The sequence below is a fragment of the Microtus pennsylvanicus genome, chromosome 10 (assembly GCF_037038515.1).
Source record: "Microtus pennsylvanicus isolate mMicPen1 chromosome 10, mMicPen1.hap1, whole genome shotgun sequence".
Classification (NCBI taxonomy): Eukaryota; Metazoa; Chordata; class Mammalia; order Rodentia; family Cricetidae; genus Microtus; species Microtus pennsylvanicus.
The window spans coordinates 99,320,663-99,340,079 of record NC_134588.1 but is presented as its reverse complement, the minus strand read 5'-3'; the positions used below and the strand labels follow the sequence as shown (position 1 = coordinate 99,340,079).

General features: G+C 46.6%; 1 non-coding gene across 1 annotated transcript; it reads right to left on the bottom strand.

Annotated features, from left to right (window-relative positions):
• Positions 1-11,762: 11,762 nt before the first annotated feature.
• On the bottom strand, positions 11,763-11,867 carry LOC142859280 (U6 spliceosomal RNA). The gene has a single exon (XR_012912187.1). It is a non-coding gene; the product is annotated as a U6 spliceosomal RNA (small nuclear RNA).
• Positions 11,868-19,417: the final 7,550 nt, after the last annotated feature.

Genomic DNA, 19,417 nt, shown 5'->3' with positions numbered 1-19,417 from the left:
GGATAATGCTTTGTCAGCTGGAAGGTTCCAGAAGGATTTCCTTCTAACAAGGAAAGTCCACATCACTTATTACTAACATTCAATCTACAACTCCCCAAACCTAATGTCTGAATGAATTCCCTTTTTATCCCTTGGTTGTATTTAAGTTCCTATTACGAAAAAGTCCCAAGTAATGAGCAATCATTTGTCGTTTAAAATACAAACTAATCATAATTAACTTTTCAAGGATGCAAACCTCCTGAGCAATCTATTAAACCTTCTCAAGGAGCTCCATACACTTCGTGAAATAGACAAAGTAGATGTTACATAAATATTAGTTGGATATTTGATGAATTGGTATCTAACACTAGTTATTCCCAGTGTGCATTTGAAGAAGCATATTTTCCATTAACATAGACCATCCTATGCTGAGAATACAGAAATCAGCTTGAATCGATCTCTATAAATTCATTTAAGTAATGGGAAAGTGAGGCGTCAGAGGTTGAAGGTGTGGCCAAGTACACGATGCATATTAAGTGAGGAAGAAAAAAAATCTAGAAAGACAACTGGTTCGCTTAGCTTCTGGAACTATGTTGTCCTAGCCAGTGGCCAGTGCTATGGGGTGAGGCCAGTCAGTGATTGTGTAAAAGGAGTTACTGCTGCCACCTTCCCAGTCTCATGGTGTCAGAGGGAGAAATCATGTGTGGCTGTGACAAGTTAATGGGGGGGGGGGCAGTTCCCCCATTGTCAGAGCCATGCAGCTGTGTTCCTAGGACTGCGCATTTGGTACTCTTCCAGGCCAGCCACACTGCCTTTGTTCCTGCCTGTGTTCCCAAAAGAACGACTCCAGCTGTACATCTGCTTTTTGAGGACTGGTTCAGCTGCCACGAGAGGGACATGGTGAGAGAGAGCATCCTGAGGCAGTGTGGGACGATTGTTCACTGCCAGGAAATGACAGCACAAGGCAGGCAATGTTTGTGTGGCAACCCATGACAGGGGCTTGATTGAGCCAAACGTCATGCTGTTCTGTGAGGGCAGGGAGCAGAGCCGGGTACTGGCGCTCTCCACAAATGACAGCAAGACTCCTAAACCCGTGACTTTCCAGGTTGTGTCCATGTGTGACATGCCAGACACTCTTCTGTGTTTTCAGCCATGTTCAGGCTCGGAGGAAAGGAAAAGCTATTAATATCATTTTCGTGACAAAGGACAATGGGATACGCTGACTGACTCCTCTAGTGCCACAAAGGCAAAACTGCCAACAACTCCCAAATTGGCAAGTGTTGTCTTATAGGATGGCTTCAGTCCTAGGAACAATGAGGTAGGCTCCTGGGATGGAAAAAACAGCATCTGGGTAAGGAGTTCCACACTGGCGCTGGATGTGTGGGAGGAGGAGCCTGGAGCAAGCCCCAAGGTGTATGGCTGCCAGGGAAAGCAAAACTCCACTCTCCTTCTCTTATTGGATGGAAAATCGCAGGAAGCATCCAGGGTGAGGTGGAAACAGAGGTAGAAAAGGCTGTGTTTAAGCACTGAAGCTGGGAAAGAGGCGGCAGAAAAAGCAGCAGAACAGCGATGAAAACCGAACCCTCAGCCAGAGCTGAATATAGAAGCCCAAGCCCACCTCTTTGTACTACCAACAAGCGCTTCCTTCACAGTGGACGCCATAGATGAATCCTGTCCCTCTTGTGGCCGTAAATGTCACCGGAGTCTGCATGATAACAGAAACATTAGCTTACAAAACCATTCTTTATCCTTCTTCTCACCAACACCATCAAGCAGTCTGTTTCATTGAGAGCTTTGAAGGCAGGCTAAGGAAACCCGCTCTGGGAGGAAAAATGCTTGCACCCAAGTTTGAGCCCTGGGACTCACATGGTGGAGAGCCCTGACTCCTTCACGTTGTCTTCTGACCTCCACACACACACCATGCCCAAGTGTGCACATAGACACATAGAAATAAGTGTAAATGTTTTCTTAATAAAAAGAAATTTGAGGGTTGAGAAGACACTCGGTGGTGAAAAAGCTTGCCACACCAGTATAAAGCCTGAAATTTGGGTCCCCAGAACGCATATAAACACCAAGTGGGTATAACAGCCCATCTGTTTTCGATACTCAGAAAGCAAAGACCAGGGACTCCCCAGAGCATGCTGGACAGCCAAATTAGCATCATTAGGGAATTCTAGTTTCAGGTGAGGCTCCACCCCTTAATAGGAAGGTAGCAAGGAATACGGAAAGATTCCTGAGATCAGTATTAGTTTTCCACACACACATGAAGAACGAAACAGAAATTGGAGGGGAGGGTCCTAGGTGTGCTCAGTTGCTACAGTGCTTGCCTAGTATTAGTGAAGCCTGGGCTTGATCTCAAGGGCTCCATAAACCTAGCATGGTGGCATAATCCCAGCACTCCAGAGGTGAAGGCAGGAAAATCAGAACTTCAAGGTTATCCTGGGCCGCACATAGTTCGGCACCAGCTGAGATACGTGAGACCTTGTATCATGTATTAATCAATTAATTATTTTTTTAAAGAAAGCATTGGGAGCCAGGCACCATGGTAGATAGTTGTCTATGCGCGCACTCACAGCGCTGAGTGGAGGGAACCAGAGGATCCAGGTTTAGCTGAAGAAGATACCGGACATCCCCTGATGTGTATGCGTGCTTAGACACACACATGTATACACACACACACGTTCACACACATGGTCTTGAACGGGATTGTGGACCCTGGCTTCTTCTTTCCTGTTGTTCCCTGGGCATGGCGTTAGCATACATTCCCATCATTACCACCCTGCACCCCGACTAGACGTCTATAAACAAAATAGGCGGGAGCTCTAAAACCATGCACCAAAACAAACCTGCTCTTTTTTTTTTCGAAACAGGGTTTCTCTGTGTAGCCCTGGCTGTCTTAAAACTCGCTCTGTAGACCAGGTTAGCCTCAAACTCAAAGGCCCACCTGTCTCTGCCCCCCAAGTGCTGGGATTAAAGGTGTTCACCCCAACCACACAATGAAACTGGTCTTTTTATCAGTTGATTATCTCACATCTTTCATATACAGATGGTCTGTGTGTGATACAAGCATGTAGATTTTTTCCCCACACACATCATCCACATTCTATTTCCTAGTTCCCGGGATCGATGCTGGTGAGTGGGGTCTTGCTCTGTCTTAGTTAGGGTTTCTATTGCTGTAAGGACACACCATGACAACAGTAACTCTTACAAAGGAAAGCATTTAATTGGGGTTTGCTTACACTTTCAGAGGTTTAGTCCATCATCATCACAGTGGGAAGCGTGGTGGCAGGAAGGCTGACATGGTACTGCAGAGGTAGCTGGGAGTTCTACATCCGAAACAGCAGGCAGCAGGAAAAGAGAGTAAATCACTGGGCCTGGCTTGAGCTTCTGGAACCTCAAAGCCCACCCCCAGTGACACACTTCCTCCAACAGAGCCACAGGTTATCCTTTCAAATAATGCCATTCCCTATGAGCCTATGGGAGCATTTCCATTCAAACCACACAGGCTTCCTTCTACCACTTGAGGGCTAAGCGGACTCAACATAATGACATCACCTGTCCTCCCATGCTCGTGCGCAGAGTCAAAAAGCCTAAAGGAACTTACTGGATAAGGACAGAAGTCTGTATGGTCACAGCACACCATGAAGATTCAGTCAGTGCTCAGACCCATCATACCTCCCTCCTCCAGAGCTGATGCAGTATCTGGGTATCCTGGCCTCTGCCTTAAATGAACTCCCACCACTGTACTTGACCCTGAGATTCAAGCACATAGGCAGTGTCTAGACCTTCACGAGGCTCCTTCACCAGACCCTGTACTTCAACCATATCAGCTACAGAGCTTCTCTCTCATTGCCAGGGTAGTCACACTTTTGTCTTTACTTTCCCAACATTCTTTCCATACTTGCCTTTCCCCTAACCTTCCCTGTCCCCCTGCAGGCTCTCGGGACAACTCTGCAGGAATACTCTTTGCCATGTCCTTGTCTTCCTGTGACACAGCATAGCCGTTTCTTTTAAGACAGGGTCTCACTATGTAACTCTGGTTGGCCTGGAATTCTCTATGGAGACCAGGCTGGTCCCAAACTGGGACTAAAGATGTGCTCCACCACCCATGGCGCTCTTAGAGGCTTTATGTTTATCTTTGATATTTAAGGACTCAGTCCATTTGGTACTGTGCTCATTTATAGTTAGAGGTAGAGATTTCACTTTTATCCTTTTTCATATAGATAATGATAATTTTTCTCCAACTCCATCTATGGTGTTTTCTTTCTTTCTTCACTGGTCTCAGATCCCATTGCCCATGTAAATGCCGTCACAGGTCCCTACCACTCCATTCTGCTCCACTGGGGGTTTGTGGTTAGGATACTTCATTGTTTTTTTTTTTGTTTCTTTGTTTGGGTTTGGTTTTTGTTTGTTTTTATTATTTGTTTTTGGGTTTTTTTTCCCCCTCCAAGACAGAGTTTATCTGTGTAACAGTCCTGGCTGTCCTGGAACTTGATTTGTAAACCAGGTTGGCCTTGAACTCACAGAGACCCACTTGCTTCTGTCTCCCAAATGCTGGGATCAAAGGCATGCGCCACCACCGCCAGACATTATACTTCATTGTTTTAATCACTCCCCATCCCCATAGGGTTTCAGTGTGTTCCTGGAACTCGCTCTGTAGACCAGGCTGGCCTTGAATTCAGAGATCTAGCTGCCTCTACCTCCCAGGTCATAAGATGAAAGGCCTGTGCCACCACTGCCTGGTTTAGCCACTCTCTTAGATTTCTTTGGCAACAGAGCAGGCTTTCCTTCCTTGGTTGCCTTTACAAGCATCTCTCTTTTGATCTTAGTAAGAACTCAAAACCAGCATGGAGCTCCAGTGTGCTGTTCCATGGCAGAGTGCTTGCCTGCACACTCATCCTGTCTTCCATCTCTATCACTGAAAGGGAAGGATGGAAGGCAGAAGGAAAACCGGAGAGAGGAAGGGAGGAAACAGGGCAGGGCCCAAATATTTACTGGGAGTAGGTGGAAACATTGCTTTATGTCCTCAGTGAGGGGCCAGTGAGATGGCTCAAGAGGTAAAGACAGTTGACACCACACCTGATAACCTAAGTTCTGTCCCTGGACCCATAGCATAGAAGAGAACCAAATGCCACAAATTGTTCTTTGACACCTCCCATACACACACACACACACACACACACACACACACACACACACACACACACACATTGTGGCACATACATCCATAACACAATCTGTTGAGTCTCAGAAGCATAATATGTAGTGAATTGAGACCCTTTAATCAAGAACTCTCAGTTGAATTTTTCTTTTCTTTCTTTCTTTTTCTTTTCTTTTCTTTTCTTTTTTTTTTTTTTTGAGCAGATAAGGGGTGTTGGCTTTTCGAGACAGGGTTTCTCTGCCTACAGAGTGCTGGGATTAAAGGCATTTTAATTTTTAGAAGACAGAAAAGCAAATAATAAAATGTTACTGTCTCCGCCCATCTTGAGTCGCTGCAAGGAAACACCTGACGCTGTCTACGTAAAAGGCCGCTTTCGTTTGGCTCAGCTCTGATCCGAGGTCAGGAGAGCCTACTGCCAGAGACGTCTGCTTGCTGCAGTATCCTGCAACAGGACAGGGTGTTAGGTGGCCAGAGAGGGACGGACCCAAGAGCTCCACCCACACTGAGATGACCCACTCTTGAGGTGGCTCCTTAATCCATTGATCCAACGGCCAGGTTAATCCATTCATTTATGCAGAGCCCTAATCACCTGTGAAAGGCCCCGCCTCCTAATATCTCCTAATTCAGATTAGTTTAATGTGTGCTTCAGGGCACGTGCCTTATCCAAACCTCTTGCTTTGCCTTCCTCTGGAAGGACCTAGAGCCCTTTCTGCACACCATACTTACTCTACTCAGGTTAAAGAGGATGTGTGCCCACTTTCCGGGCTGTGGCCCTCAGCTCCTCTGTGTGGACTGACCTACCTATCAGGTGTTTCCTGAGCTGCCAGGCTGGACCAGGTAGGATTGCTGAGCCCAGGGGAAGATTTTCTCCCAGTCAGGTGGCCAGGCAGTCACATCCCTTATGTCAGCTGGCCCAGGCTGTTTCAAATGGTGGGGGAAACTCCAGCCTTGTGACCTTCAGGGCAGAGAGGCCAGGGGCTGGGAGGAGCACCCATATCAGAGAGGAATTTTGACTCCAACAAGAGATGAAATACAGATAAAAAAAAAACTGCAGTATTACTGGCTGGCTCTTGGAAAAGAAAAAAAAAGAGATAATTTATCATTTTCAAATATAAAATCTGGGAAGCAAAAGCAAGACAGAAGAAAAAAGCCCCCCCCCCAAAAAAAAAACAAAAAAAAAACCAAGGCTCCATTCTACCCCACAGTGGCCCTGACCTCACTAAAAGTCCAGGTTGATGTCAAACTCCCAGCAATTCTCGTGCTTCAGCTTCTGAAGTATTAGGATTATAAGTGTATGCCACCATGCCTAGCCAAGAATAGCAATTTACACTAGGATTAAAGCGTAGTCATTAACAGACGAAAGCACGCTCCCAATTCACCACCCAGTAACATGCTTTCCCCCTTGGGCCAATGGTTGTCAAATTTTAACACCTTCCAGGGCCCGCCCCACCAACTCTGATTCTGTTCTTCTGAGAGCATTTCTAACACGGTCCCTGGTGGTGATGCTGCCTGCCAGTCTCCAGGGATGCAGAGATGTTCAAGGCCAGGAGCAAGAATTGTGAGAAACCCTTAGCTCATTCTCCTGCTGCTTTCTGAAGAAAAACTCTAGAAACCCAGGGGCTAGAGAGATGGTTCAGTCAGTAAACGGCCTACTAGGCAAGCAAGGGGACTTGAGTTCATAGCCCTAAAACCCACCTAAAGGAAGTAAACACGGTCTCGTGCATCTGACAGCCTAGCCCAAGGGAGGCAGAGACAGGAAGATCCCAGGGCTCCCTGGCCCCACTGGCCCCACTGGCCACCAGTCTAGCCAATCAGTGAGTACTGGATTCAGTGAGAGACCTCATCAAAAGATAAGGTGGAAAGCAATGGAGAAAAATACTCAAAGTTGATCTCTGGCCTTCACTCACACCAGCATGTACACTCTACTGTACACGTGCGCGCGCGCGCGCGCACACACACACACACACACACACACACACACACACACGAGCAAGTAGAATTAGAAGGTTAGTGCTCTTTTCAGTCCTAGTTGTTCCTTTCCTTAAAATGTGAGTCAGAAAGCAAAAGGCTGTCCACACCATTGTCTCCGTGCAGACACTAACGCCAGGCATGAGCTTCAGAGGACAAAGCATTGCTCAGTTGTTAGATTCCGTTTCACAGCTACCCCTTCTGCCATTTCTGTTTGGTGCTGTTCATGGTACAGGCCGCCATCTACTGCGGCATCCCAGCCTCTCTCAGACCTCCCCTAAATCTCAAAACCATCAGAATCCCAACCGAGAAGTTCCCGTCAAAATGCAGGGTGCTGGTGGGAACCCAGGGCACTAGCGGAACCCTGCAGAGACATTTAAGGGTCAGGCTTTGGTGCCCAATATGGTTATGTGAGCAAGGAGAAAGAAAGCAAAGCACATGTTCACAGTGGTTTCTGTACGTCCTTGGTCCCCAGTATCAAGGAGCTGGAAGTTCTGCTGATGGGCAACAAGTCATACAGTGTTGAGACTGCTCACAGGGTTTCCTCTTAGAACATAAAGACAAAGGAAAGATCAGTTCTGCTGGCTCTGAGCCACCAACCCCAACACCAGAGTACACAGCAAAATGGAAAAAATTGTGACTTTATACTTTGTGTGTGTGTGTCTGTATTGGATTTGTTTGTTTGCTTGCTTGCTTGTTTTTTGAGACAGGATTTCTCTGTGTAGCCCTGGCTGTCCTGGAGCTCACTCTGTAGACCAGTCTGGTCTCAGACTGATATAGATCCTCCTGCCTCTGCCTCCAGAGTGCTGGGATTAAAGGCATGTGCCACCTCCATCCTTGGTGACATGAGTTTGAAACCAGCCTGGCCTATATGAGACCCCATCTCAAGTGCAAACAGACAAGAGCAAGGTTAGGGTCAGGGTTGGAATCTTGTTATTGTCCTTATTATTAAATCACAGGCTTTCTGGGTATGCCAGCCACCACAGCCTAGGAACACCTCATCTCACACTGCACCCTAACCAAAATTGTCCCTCAAAAAAACGGAAATGACTGACCTGATAAAGGGATGAGCATTTGATGGGAATATTGTCTTGGCTTATTGTCTATTAAGTTTTACGTTCCTCAAAATGCAAAGCAAGAGCAAGAGCCAGGAGTTGGTGACACACTCCATCACTTTGGGGAGGCAAAGGAAGATGAATCTCTGAGTTCAAGGCCAGACTGCTCTACAGAGTGAGTTCCAGGACAACCAGAGCTACACAGAGAAACCCTGCCTGGTAAAACTTTAAAAAAAAAAAGAAGCTTTATGATCACACCAGGCATAAGGCCTGTCTGTTAAATCCTTCTTTTCTACCCCCCTTCCATTCCTCTCCTTCCCTCCTTCCTAGCTCACAACTGAGGATGTTTGGTCTTTTGCCAGTCCATCTGAGACACACCCTAACAGCATCTTATGATTTACTGCTTCATCAAAACTCTCCGTGTCTGCCTGGGCCTGCAGATGTGCTGGAATTCTTTTCTTTCCATGTGAACACAGGCAATCACAGCTTTTGACATAGAGATGTTGTATCCGGCTAGTGAACTGATGCTGTGGAAGAGGGACCAATTCAAGCCTCCCAAAGCAAGGATGTGGGAACAGAGCAAAGAGGAAAAGCAAGAGGGGTTTATTTTCAAGGAACATGGAGGCTGGAGAAAACCTATTCTCTAGTGTGAGTCACGACAGAATGCAGCTGATAATCAGGAAAAGCACCTGCCAGCAAGCCTGGTGGCCTGAGTTCAATCCCTGGACTCACGTCGTGAAGGAGAGAACCAGCTCACACAAGTTGTTTTCTGATCTCTACACACATCACACACATACGTGACACACACACAAATACACACAATACATCTTTCTTTCTTTCTTTCTTTCTTTCTTTCTTTCTTTCTTTCTTTCTTTCTTTCTTTCTTTCTTTCTTTCTTTCTTTCTTTTGGAGCCTGTCCTGGAACTAGCTCTTGTAGACCAGGCTGGTCTTGAACTCACAGAGATCCACCTGCCTCTGCCTCCCGAGTGCTGGGATTAAAGGCGTGCGCCACCATTGCCTGGCTTTATTTTGTTTTTCAAGTGTAGCCTTGACTGTCCCAGAACTCTCTTTTATAGATCAGGCTGGCCTGGAACTCACAGAGATCCACCTGCCTCTGCCTCCCAAGTGAAAGGTGTGCGCCACCATTGCCCAGCAATGAAAAGATTTTTCAAGAGATCAGTTGTATTATCCAGAAGGGAGGGTGAGAGGGTTGGAGAGGAGGGAAAGGTAGGAACAGGGAAAGAGAGAGAAGACTGGTGTCCACAAAGCTTCGCAAGGATCATGAGTCTCAAATCTGTATCCTTAATCCAGAAAATCCTCTGAGCTGTGATGACTGGTAGACCATGCAGCTCGAATCCAGGTGGGCTGGGCCTGACTGTCACATCAGTGTCTGAGACCCACGCAGGATGCAGGATCAGGAGCAAGATAACGTCCCCAGAGGCCAACAACTCCCTACCAAAGGGCTCCTCCCAGCACCCCCAGTTCACGATGGCTCAGGAAGCCGAGGGTTTGTTCGGTTTGGGTCCTCATTATCTCCAGCCTCATTTTCAGATTTGCCTTCCCTGAACACCCAAGTGTTGAGCAGCCACCTCTCAGCCACTGTCAGGGGAGGGGCCCTGGCCTCTTCCTAGCCTGCAAACCCTGGAAGGTGCTGTGAAATGTCCTCTGAGGCTTTGAGTCATGGGAATCTCGTATTAATTCTAGACTCTCCGCACGTCCTTTCATCTGAAGATCTCAGAGACATGGACAAACACTAATTATTCTCACGGCACTGCTTAGAAGTAAACAGACATCAGAACTCCAGCCGGTCCTCATGGAGGCTTCTTTGCCAGCATCTGGGCGCTTCAGGTTCCATCCATCAGTTACTGTATTTGTTTATGTCTCGTGGAGCCAGGGATGGTATCTGGGGCTGTGTGCATGCTAAATAGGTGCTCTCCCACTGACCTTTATCCTCGGCTTCACATTATCTACTTAAGAAAAAAATACATCTCTTTCCAATTTGCAGGGGATGTGAGATTGCCTAGCTATGGGTGGAAATCTGGGCTGTACAAAAAAGTTCTGACTCCAGAGAACTCGAATTAAAGGCGTGTGTTGCCCATAACACCCAGCTAACCATCAAGTAGCCCTTAAACATACATTATGTGTTACTTTTTTTTCCTCTCTGGGACAGGGTCTTGTGTAACCCAGGCAGGCGGGTGAGGGTCAAGTTTAATTTTTTACCTTCTTGCCACTCCCTTGTGAGTGCTAGCATTACAGGCATGTACACTGCCTGACTGGATGTAGTATTAAGAACTGAACCCAGAGCTTCATGCCTGCCAGGCACTCTACCAACCCAATTACATACGTCCCCAGACTCTCCGCACAGCCCTCTTCCTTCTTCTGAGTTTTATGCATATAAATGCTTGCCCATACGTCTGTGCACCACCTGTGCACAGGGCCCACAGAGGCTGAAGAAGACATCCCCTGAACGCGACATCCGATCCTCTGGAACTGGAGTTACAGTGGTTTTGAGATGCTATGTGGGTGCTGGGCACCGAACCCAGATCCTCTGAAAGAGCAGTCAGTGCTCCCAATCACGGAGTCACCTATCCAGCCCCCTCCTCACCTCCTCCTCTTCTACCTCCTTCGCTTCTTCTTTGACAGAGTCTATGTAGCAAATACAGGCCTCAAACTCTTCTTAGAAAAGATTCATGGTTTGTAATCATTCATGTGTCTGTGTACAGTTATGTGCATGTGAGCTGCCCAGGAGGTCAAAGGTGTTGGGTCCCCCAGTCTAGAATTATAGGCCTGATGAACTCAGGTCCTCTACATGAGTTCAGAGATTATGGAGCCATCTCTCCATTTCCCTCAAACTTGTAATCTTCCTGCCTCAGTCTCCCAAATTCTGGGATTACAGGTGTGGACCACGAAGTCTGCCTTTTCTCTCTAAATATTTTCAATCCACAGTTGATAAGATCTGCAGATGCAGAATCCATCAATATGGAGGGTCAATCATGTATACAATCCAGAAAAAAACACCGTTAATTAAGAGTTAATTTTAGGGGCTGGAGAGATGGCTCAGTGGTTAAGAGCATTGCCTGCTCTTCCAAAGGTCCTGAGTTCAATTCCCAGCAACCACATGGTGGCTCACAACCACCTGTAATGAGGTCTTGTGCCCTCTTCTGGCCTGCAGACATACACACGGACAGAATACTGTATACATAATAAATAAATATTTAAAAAAAAAGAGTTAATTTTAAAGCAGGGCAGTGGTGGCGCACGCCTTTAATCCCAGCTCTCAGGAGGCAGATAGAGGAGGATCTCTGTGAGTTCAAGGCCTGCCTGGTCTACAAAGCTAGTTCCAGGACTGCCAGAGCTAAACAGTGAAACCCTGTCTCTGGGTAAACGCCCTCGCCCAAGGCTGACAACCTGTGCTCCGTCACCAGGACTCACCTCTCAGAAGAATCAACTCTCACAAGTCACCTTCCGGCCTCCACATGAGCTCTGTAGAAACATGGCCTCTCTATCTCTATAAAACTTGAAAAGATTTCAAAAAGTCAATATCCTAGAACAACTGGTCAATTATCTTTTCTTAAAAAATATTTATTATTATTATTATTTTAAATATAGAATGCTTCGTGAATTTGTGTATTATCCTTGCAAAGGAGCCATGCTAATCTTCTCTTGTATCATTCCAACTTTTAGTACATGTACTGCCAAAGCAAGAATTATTATTTTTAATTATATGTATCTGTATGTGGGTATGTGCATGAGTGAAAATGTCAGAGGAGATCCCCTGGAGCTAGAGTTACAAATAGTTGGGACTGCCTGATGTGGGTTCTGGAAGTCGAGCTTGGGTCCATTGCTCCAGCACTGCCAACTATTCTCATTAAGATTTCATTTGTTCCTCCCAGGAACCCATGGTGATGTCCCCTGTTAGTCCCTTGGGCAGCTGAGGATAGGCAACCTGAAATGACCCTATCCTATAGCAATACTGACGAATATCTTACATACCACCATAGAACCTTCATCTGGTGACGGATGGAGATAGAGACAGAGACCCACACTGGAGCACTGGTCTGAGCTCCCAAGGTCCCAATGAGGAGCGGAAGGAGGGAGAAGATGAGCAAGGAAGTCAGGAACACGAGGGGCGCACCCACCCACTGAGACAAGGGGGCTGATCTAGTGGGAGCTCACCAAGGCCAGCTGGACTGTGACTGAAAAAGCATGGGATAAAACCGGACTCTCTGAACATGGCGAACAATGAGGGCTGATGAAAAGCCAAGGACATTGGCACAGGGTTTTGACCCTACTTCATGTTCTGGCTTTGTGGGAGCCTAGCCAGTCTGGTTGTTCACCTTCCTAGACATGGACGGAGTGGGGCGGACCTTGGACTTTCCACAGGGCAGGGAAACCTGACTGCTCTATGGACTGGAGAGGGAAGGGGAGAGGAGTTTGGGGGAGAGGGAGAGGGGTGGGAGAAGGGGGAGGGAAAGGGGAGGCTGGGAGGAAGCGGATACTGTTTTTCCTTTTCTCATTAAAAAAATAAACAAAAAACAAACAAAAAAAACCAAACAGGTTTTCCTGAACCTGTTTCTAGCAACGTGTAAAATTCCAAAAAAAAAAAAATTTTTTTCATTTGTCGCCAGGGGTGGTGGCGCACGCCTTTAATCCCAGCACTCGGGAGGCAGAGGCAGGCGGATCTCTGGGAGTTCGAGGCCAGTCTGGTCTACAAGAGCTAGTTCCAGGACAGGCTCCAGAGCTACAGAGAAACCCTGTCTCAAAAAACCAAAAAATTTCACTTGTCACCAGGTGGTAGTGACACATGCCATCCTAGCACTCAGAGGCAGGCAGATTCTTAAGTTTGAGGCCAGCCTGGTTTACAGAACAAGTTCCAGGACAGCCAGGGCTACACAGAGAAACTTTGTTTAGGGGGAAATTTTTTATTTGTCTTTTTTCATCCTGCAGTTTTGATTTGACGTTATTTAAACACTTTCTTCTTCCTTCCTTCCTTCCTTCCTTCCTTCCTTCCTTCCGTTTGCTTTATTTTTTTATTTTTTTTGCTTTTTCGATACAGGGTTTCTCTGTGACTTTGGAGCCTGTCCTGGAACTAGCTCTATAGACCAGGCTGGTCTCGAACTCACAGAGATCCACCTGCCTCTGCCTCCCGAGTGCTGGGATTAAAGGCATGCGCCACCATCGCCCGGCTACGTTTGCTTTATTTTTAAATACAATCTCACTTTGTAGCCCAATCAAACTCATTGTGATTCTCCCGCCACTGCCTCTCCAGTGCTGGGATTATAGATTCATACCACATGTATAACTAGTATACATTTTTCTTCTCATTAACTCCAAAAAACACACTGTAACAATCAACCATCTGCATTATATTTGCATTGTAGTTAATATTCCCATTAATCTAGAAATGATTCAGAACACAGAAGATATGGATAGGTCATACGCAAGTGTCACACATAAGGGGCTTTCTTGGTCATGTACAGATTCTAGTATTTCACGGGATCCCACAACAAATTCCTCATGGATATTGAAGGGTGACTATGTATGTGTGTATATGCACACACAAAGACACACATACACATACATACATACATGTTCTCACACATATGTACATTTGTATAGACACATATACATAAACACATACACACACATATGAAGTCTTGATTTGATTTGTCATGTGTGAAATAACACAGTCTTTGATATGTATAATGAATTTCTTTGGTGTACACACAAGTTGTGTATATCCTACTCTTACAATAATCTTTTTTGTTGGAAGACATAACAAAACGAAAAGTAAATTTAGGGCAAACTAAAATATACTATCTCTCAACTTGTAATACAAAGGGTGTGGATTTTAATTATTTCATTTTTTGCCCTTAATCATTTCGCGAGAGAAAAGATCTTTTTCTCTTGTTCTCATCCCCTTCTGCATTTCCCCCGTTTTCTGTAAGCCATTTCTCCAATGTGTCAATTTGTGGTATTTTATTTAGGCCGCTGAACAGTAAGTAGTAGATTGCATTGAAGATAAGAACAGTTCCAAAAACAGCTGTCTGCCTCTCTGGTTTTTGTTCTCCCAGTAACAAAGCTTCATGCCTTTAATTATAGCTTGAGACGGTGTGCTGAAATATTTATTCTCTGAATAATGACTGGATTTTCATTTCCTAATTGGCATATGTATTTAGTACCTTTGCCACTACCCAAATCTGAGAATGAGAAGATGTGGGCTCTATGTAGAACACTTTTGATAGCTGCCCCCTAACTTCAGCAGTGTTACAATAAGCAAGGGAAGGGCAAATACTATATATTTCAATTCCACATATTTAATGTTTGACCAACAAAACTAGGGCTTACAAATTAAACATCCACGTGTGATCTACAGCACATAGTGTAATTGTGGCCACTCTTTGGGGCCCTTGGTCTGGGAACACGCCTTACGTATTCTGATATGGAATGTCAGGTCCTTGGGAGCAGTTCCCACGAGATAACGCTCCACCCACATTGGTGACTGGCTTGCAAGGACTGGGAGAGTAGGTTAGATGGAGAGATTACCAGCCTGAACACCGTCTGCCAAGATGCGTTTGTGCTTTCCTAAGCAGGGAATCCACAACAGTATCATTTGGGCTACCCACCTCCCACTATCATTAGCTCCATGGTGTTTGAAACAAGACACCACCTTTCACTTGCAGCACACCTCTGTGGGAAACCCAAGATGCACGGGCCTGTGAGTGCGGTCCCCAGATAATGCTCATTCCCTTCCGTTCCTTTGGCAGCGTTTATCCAGCCTGGAGTTGAAAGTGGAGCAAGAGGCAGATTTACAGAGCCCAATGTTGTACAAGAGGCCATATCACAGCCGCTGACAGGCTTTGTGGGTGACTGGAGAGAAGCACTCATGTGTAGAGGGGGCAGAGCCAGTGTGGGAACAGGCTCTCTATAGCCAACAGCAGCATCTCTGGGCTTGAAGAGGAATTCAAGACGCAAGCCACTATGTGTTAGAAGCACTGGGGCTCTACATTCCCCCAGAGACCATGGCATCCATCTATAGTCCTCTGAAGGGGAACCTGCACTCTTCCCACAGGAGAAACACCGCACAGACCTAAGATTGGAGCCCATCGAGGTGATGTGGTGACTAGAGCTGGCCACGCCCAAACACATGAGCACACAGCTTACTCATAGGATGCAAACAAAGCCAGCTCTCCTGGGCAGGGCTCCTCAGCCCCCGAGGACTGTGGGGGCTGGGCTCTGTGCTGACTGGTGTGGCTGCCCAGAGCCCTTCTCCTCTTAGTCATTCCCAGGCACAAGCTAGAGCCAGAACCTGCTCCATATCCAGTTCTGACGACGAGGATGCAACCAGGTGCCTTACACACCAACCGCTCTCCTCCACAGCTCCCAGCAGCAGGAAAGGGGTTTCCTTCCCTCTTAGGCCCAGGCGTGTGTTTATAAACCGTGAGGTTTATTCAGCCATGTCCTCTGACAACGAGAGGAAAGAGAGGACAGGGCAGTAGAGATGGCCTCATCGATCCCACACCATTACCACCTTCAGCGCTAACAGCTGGAGGCAGTCTGAGCCTCTAAACCCAAAGTTTCGTTTACTCCCATGACAACCCTGGGTGTGGCCCAAGGAGACCGGAAGTGTGGGCTAGAAGGGTTGGCAGGACACATAGGCAGGAAGTAGACTATAAGTAGAACTAACACAGCCTCGGGTCTCGAGGCTGAAGTCCCTGCTCACCTGCCCTTTTGTTTACCTCTAGCGCTGGGTGGGATGTTTCTGGAGCATTGTGGCCTTTTCCTTTGGTAATCCCTAGTTCCCGTTGCTGGCCTCTGGTACTTGGAGGGACAATGCAAGAAGAAGACAGGCTATTTCCTTTACAGTTAGACAACATGAAACTCCTTTGCACCCTCCTGAATCCACCCTACCCCAAAGGAACAACATATTTTTTCTTAGATGAAATCTAAGTATTTTGTCTGGCAATGTTGACACACTCCTTTAATCCCAGCACTCAGGAGGCAGAGGCAGGTGGATCTTTGAGTTCGAGGCCAGCCTGGTCTATAGAGTGAGTTCCAGTACAGCCATAGCTACATAGTGAGACCCTATCTCAAGAAACAAAACAAAACAACAAACAAAAAGCAAAGGAAGGAAAAAAGAAGAAGAAATCTAAGTGTCTTAATCACAAACAACTGACAGCTGACTTGGGGAACTGTGGGGAACTGTGGGGAACTGCAGGAGTAGAAAGGCCACCTTCAGGTAGAAAGGTAGCTCTATTCACCCCAGCCAGGATATATGGAGAACCTGCTACTGACAAGCATGTTCTTCCAGCTGCTGCTTCCAGAATCTGTAAATACTCTGTTCTAGTTGTTTTTTCTGTTGCTATAATAAAAAACACTCTGTTTGACAAAAAGCAACATGGGGAGGAAAGGGTTCATTTAGCTTCCATTTATAGGTCACAATGCATCATTAAGGTAAGTCAGGGCAGGAACCCAGGGTAAAAATCCTGGAGGCAGAAACCAGTGAGAGGAATGCTGCTCACTGGCCCATGTGCCGCTCAGCTTTCTGATATAGCGAAGGCCCCACACACACCCTGCCTAAGGATGGTGCTACTCACCATAGGCAGTCCCTTTGGTCCCTTCAAACCAGTCCTCAGTCAGGACGGTCTCTCACAGGCACAGGCCAGTCTGATCTGGGCAATCCCTCAACTGAGACTCCCTTAGATGATGCCAGCCTCTGCCAGCCTGACAGTAGACGCTAACTAGAACACCCTGCTTCTGTCCTCGCATGGTGCTAACAATCAAGTGGAGAAAACGTCAATCAAATGAGTGTTCAATGATAATTTATGATGAAAGGTCAATTTATAAAATTTAAAAACAACAGGAACACATTAGTGTTCTGTTCTGGTTTTCCACTGGTGGTAGTGTTGGGTGCCAGGAGTCGGTACAAGCTAGACAAGTGCTCTACCACTGAAATACAGGCATAGCCCTATAACCAGGCCAGGCTGCGCATTGTAAAGAGATCCGGCCTCAGAAAACTTTTTCTTTTTCTTTTTTTGGTTTTTCGAGACAGGGTTTCTCTGTAGCTTTGGTGCCTGTCCTGGAACTAGCTCTTGTAGACCAGGCTGGCCTCGAACTCCCAGAGATCCGCCTGCCTCTGCCTCCCGAGTCCTGGGATTAAAAGCGTGCGCCACCACTGCCCGGCCAGGCCTCAGAAAACTTATAAACACATATGCACAGTGTTGAGCAGCCCCCCCTCCACCATCTCCTCCATGATTCTTTCACAAAATTGAAGCTATACCACTTAGAACACCTCCAAATTTCCCTCTCCTTTAACCCAGCTATTAATTTTGTTTGTTTTGAGACAGGGTCTTGCTATGCTGCCCAGGTTGGCCTTGAACTCAGAGAAATCCATCTACTTCTTCTGTCTTCAGAGTGCAGGGATCAAAAGCGTCACCGTCACACAGGCTCTTGATACTTTTAAGGAGGTGATCCTAGGGAGACTAGAAGGGGGGAGAGAGTCAGAGGGAAGGAAAATGGGGTGAAGGGACAGCATGACTCAAGCTGTTACGGCTGCGATAGGGGCGGGTGACCCTCTGGGGTCTCTGAGGGACAGCACAGAACAGGCTTTTGAGTGTCCCTACCCAGAAGAAGGAAGTGAAGAGGCTTCTGATTGCCACTCACCATGAGCCAAAGCCTGCTCATAGGACATTAGCTCCCCAGCACACCTATCCAGGGAGGAATCACTGGTGCTTGCGGGACAGCTACTGGAATGTACTAGAAAGTTGAGGAAGTGGAACTGGATCCTATAGGAATTTTGAGTTCTTTGTAGAGATCAGTCTATGTGGTTTTTATAGGCCCCACCCGCTTTTCACCAAAGCTCTCTTGAATGTGAGCAGACCTCGTGACTCTCTAACCACTCTCTAATATGGCAAAGTCGGTGATGCTATGAAAGATTCTCTTCTTCTATTGTTGTTGCTTTGAGACAGGATCTCACTCTAAAACCCACACTCCTCGAACTCATGGCAATCATCTTGTCTCCACCTCCCACATGCCAGGATTATAGTCAGAAACACCAAGCCTGGCTTAAGATTCTGTCTAGTTAACTCTTTCTCCCTTTTTGGTTTCTAATAACCTCTGCCGTTTATAAAAGGACCTCTGCAGGAGTTAAGAGGCAAAGAATTGCCAGCATCTTTAGAGTTAAAAGCAGTGTTCTCCCAACATTCAGCAAGTAGCCCGAGCCTTGGTCTAGCAGCAGAAGGAACTGGGTCCCGCTACAGTCTGAATCTGGAAGCAGAACCCGTCCTAGGCAGGCCTGGAGGTGAAACGAGCTCTGGCTAAGAGCGTAATGACAATCTTGGGATGGTTAGGTCTATATCACGGTTAGGCCTCCCACTCAGTGGCTGTGAGGCTGTAAATGGGTGCTGTGTTAAACCACTATGTTTGTGGGAATGTGTTACATACCATAGAAAATAAACACACGTGCCGCCTTGTTACAGAAGCTTCTGACCTGAGCAAAGTACCTCAGCACCATCTTTTCTTCTTGTCACCTTTATGCTACCACAATGTTTACACATTAATGTACTGCTTTTCTTTTTTTAAGAGTATTTTAAGGATTTATTTAACTTTATTTTCTGTGCATTGGTGTGAAGGTGTCAGATCCCCTGGAACCGGATTTACAGACAATTTTGGGGTGCCATGTGGGAACTGAACCCGGGTTCCCTGGAAAAGCAGTCAGTGCTCTTAACCGCCAAGCCATCTCTCCAGCCCCGTGTATTGCTTTTCTTATTACAAAGGTATGGTGGCTAATATTGATTGTCAACTTAATTGGACTAGAAAATGCCTAGGCCATTAGTAAAGCACACGCAGGCTGTATTGTGAGAATACCCCAGAGACTGATCTGAGGGCTCCAACCTGATAAATGGATTAACCTTCAGTGGGTCCATCATAAAATCACATTAAGAAGTGGTGAAATGGGGCTGGAGAGATGGCTCAGAGGTTAAGAGCACTGACTGCTGGCTGCTCTTCCAGAGGTCCTGAGTTCAATTCCCAGCAATCATGGAACCACGTGGTGGCTCACAACCACCTATGAGATCTGGTGCATACATGTAGACAGAAAATACATAACAAATTATAAATCTTTAATAAAAGAGAAGTGGTGAGATGCCGTGGCCTGCACAGCTTAGGGATTGGCCTCACTGGAGTGAAAGGGAATGAGGAAACACAGAAAGCTGAAACAGGGGGCTGTGTGCTCTGATGGATGCACCAGCAGCCC